General features: G+C 35.9%; 1 protein-coding gene across 1 annotated transcript in view; it reads left to right on the forward strand.

Moving 5' to 3' along the window:
- The first annotated feature begins 454 nt into the window (after window positions 1-454).
- Window positions 455-3,607, forward strand: part of LOC106874534 (calcitonin receptor) — a 315,260-nt gene continuing 312,107 nt past the window's right edge. Inside the window, exon 1 of the mRNA XM_052966607.1 lies at window positions 455-1,130. The gene's annotated coding sequence lies outside the window, so the exon portion shown is untranslated. The remainder of the gene's footprint in view (window positions 1,131-3,607) is intronic.

A 3,607-nucleotide genomic window follows, 5' to 3' on the forward strand; every position in this document is an offset into this window, starting at 1 on the left:
ACACACACACACACACACACACACACACACACACACACACACACACACACACACACACACATACACACACACGAACACAGACACCAGCACAGACACGGACACACACACGTGCACACTTATATACGTGAAAATATTGGAACATAAAAGTACGGGCCTACTTCTTTCTGTTGTTGACCTGAGATTTTATTTTTTTTGTCATCATGTGAATATATGTATATCATGTCACTGATAAAAATATTATATAATAAAAAAGCAACAACACAAAAATCGAAACAATCAGCTTTAAATAAATGATTCAATAAATATATAAGTAAATTACGATGTGTGTGTCTCCTCGCAGATCGTTGCAACGTAGCGAATCCCTTTGCTGAACAAATTACAGGCAGCGCTAACTATATCGAATTTGTTTACGTTCAGCTTTGCCATTCCTACATCAACATTGCTAGGTGTAACATCTTAAACACGCGTATCATGTGAAAGTGTATCTGTTTAGAATATCAATAAGTGTTTCAGTCTCTTAATTTTGTTTACTTTTTAGCTTTGACTCTTCTTTTTCTTTGTTTATTGTGTGTCTTTTTAATGCCTTTAAATTAGCCTGTTCAGGATTGTAAACTATTAACTGGAGAAGCTACAACAAAGCGCCGCACAAGAACGAACGATAAACATACAAGCAGGCATACACGCTCTCTTTCTTTTCCCTCTCTCACTCTTACTCTCACTCACTCACTCTCGCTCTCTCTATGTCTCTTTCACTCCCACGCACACGTACATTTATTCACAAACACGCGCACATGCATTCCTAAGCAATCGCACACACACACGTACACATCATTTGCCGAAATACACAAACAAGCAAGCATATACGAATACATAACTATATCTATCTATATATGTGCGTGTGAGTATACGTTTAAGAACTATCCACCTATCTATATAATATCTGTATCTCTCTATATATTTATATGTATATATAATCCTCCTATACAGGCACGCATAGAACACACACACACACACACACACATACACACACATGCACGTATAAATTCTATCACACTAACAAAAACATGCGTTCGATGTGCACGCGGTGTGGTGCAAACAAGTTACTTGGAGGAGAGAAATTACAATGAAAGGTATTTCCCTACTTTTTAACTTTTTCTATGCAAATCATTTAAGCGTTTATCAACTTACTGTCCTTGTTTCCATGTTAATTTCTTGCTTTCTTCCTACTATTACAAACCCCATCCTCTAAATTTATTTATCTTAATTTTCCAGTTAATTCATTCAGGTTTTTAACTACTTAGGCCTGTTCATAGTTTGTATAACTTAAATCGACGAAACAAAGAGTTGCAGTACACATTTATTTTTTTATTAGAGAAATTTAACTATTCACTCCATATTGAGTCCTTTAACCGTTGAACGTTTGTTGGCATATATCAATTAATATATCTAGCATTTACACATACATTCATGCATGAAGACATACAATAACACTTAGATATTCATAGATATGTGCTTATATATATATATATATATATATATATATATATATATATATATATATATATATATATGAATACTTATATATTTGTATATTAGACTGTATCACACACACACCACACATGTATATATATATATATATATATATATATATATGTATATATGTATACAAATATATATACATTATAATAATGGATATATATATATGTATATATATATGTATATATGTATATGTACATATACATGTGTATATACATATATATATATTTCTATGTGTATCTCTCAATATATATCTGCGTGTATCTCTCTCTCTCTCTTTCTATATTTCTATATTTCTAATATGTAGATATAAGTGCGTATGTATATATAAGTGCGCGCACGCACATGCAGAGAGAGTGACAGACAGACAGACAGACAGACACACACACACAGCTGCACACAACCACTTCACGCGCGCACACACATACACACTCAAATATATGCAATACATATATCATATCGAGGGAGGTAGAAGTGATTACCTTCGTATGATAAAAATTATAGTATATATATTGTTATTATTCTGCAGGCAGAATCGTTAGCACGCCGGGTGTTATGTTCTGAGTTCAAATTCCGTTGACTTTGGCTTTCATCCTTTCGGGGTTGATAAATCAAGTACCAGTGAAACATTGAGGTTGATATAATCGAATTGTCCTCACCCCGAAAATTCAGGCCATGTGCCTTTAGCAGAAAGGATTATTATTAACATTATGAAGGCAGCGTGCTGGCGGGATGTTTAGCACGGCAAAATACTTGGCGGCATTAATCCATCTGTACGTTCTCATTTCAAATCACTCCGAGGTCCACTTTGCTCTTCATTCATTCGGGGGTCGGTAAGATAGGTACCAATTGAATATTGGGATCGATGTAACTGACTTACCCTCTCTCCCGAAATGACTGGCCTTGTGCTAAAGTCAGAAGCCATCATTAAATTGGCGAGCTGGCAGAAGCGTTTGTAAGTCAGGCAATTCGTCTGTCTCCACGCTCTGAGTTCAAATTCCGACGAGATCGATTTGGCGTTTCATCATTTCGGGGTCGGTAAAATAAGCACCAGCTGAGTACTGGGGTCGATGCAATCAACTAGTCTCCCTGAAATGCAAAGCCTTATGTCTATAGTAGAAAGGATAATTTTTATCATAATTATTACAAAGTGAACAGGCAGAATTCTTAGCACTATGCACAAAAATGTTTCGCTGTAATTCTTGCGTCTTTATGTTCTGTGTTCAAATCCCGCCGAGGCCGTATTTGTTTTTTATCCTTTAGTGGTCTATGAAATAAGTACCAATTGAGCACTGGAGTCGATTTAATCAACGAGCCCTATCTTCTAAAATTTCAAGCCTTGTACCTATAGTATAAGTTATTATTAAGCTGGTGTACTACCTGAAGTGTTACCTCATCCGACAAAACGTTTAGTAGCATTTTTTGAGGGTTTTTACGTTCCGAGTTCGAATTCCGCCCAGCTCAACTTAATCTTTCATCCTTTTATGGATTGATAAAATACGTACCGTTCATGTACTGGGATCCACGTAATCATCTTCCTCTTGCTCTCAAAATTTCTAGCCATGTATCAAAATTATAAACTTTATTATTATAATAAAAACTTTGTTATTCTGCAGCATATATTGTTTTCAAAGTTTGGTACAATGCCAGCAATTGCGTGGGAGGGAGCAAATCGATTACACCGACACTAGCGCTCAACTGGTACTTATTTTATAGACTCCGAAAGGATGAAAGGAAACTTCAACACTGGCGGAATTTGAACTCAGAACATAAAGATGGACAAATTGTGCCGTAAATATACTTCCCTACGCTAGGCACAAGGCTCGAAATTTTTGTGGAGGGTTCCAGTCGATTAGACCAACGCCAGTACACAACTTGTACTCAATTTATCCACTCCTAAAGGATGAAAGGCAAAGTCGATCTCGGCGGAATTTGAATTCAGAACGTAGAGACAGATGAAATAACGCTAAAAATTTCTGCCAGCTCGCCGCTTTTGTGCAGTAAACATTAAGTTTTGTTTAACTTCTGTTAGTATTTGAAATACATGTACAACATTATACGTAGCTGCTTT

Source organism: Octopus bimaculoides, chromosome 1 (genome assembly GCF_001194135.2).
Source record: "Octopus bimaculoides isolate UCB-OBI-ISO-001 chromosome 1, ASM119413v2, whole genome shotgun sequence".
NCBI lineage: Eukaryota > Metazoa > Mollusca > Cephalopoda > Octopoda > Octopodidae > Octopus > Octopus bimaculoides.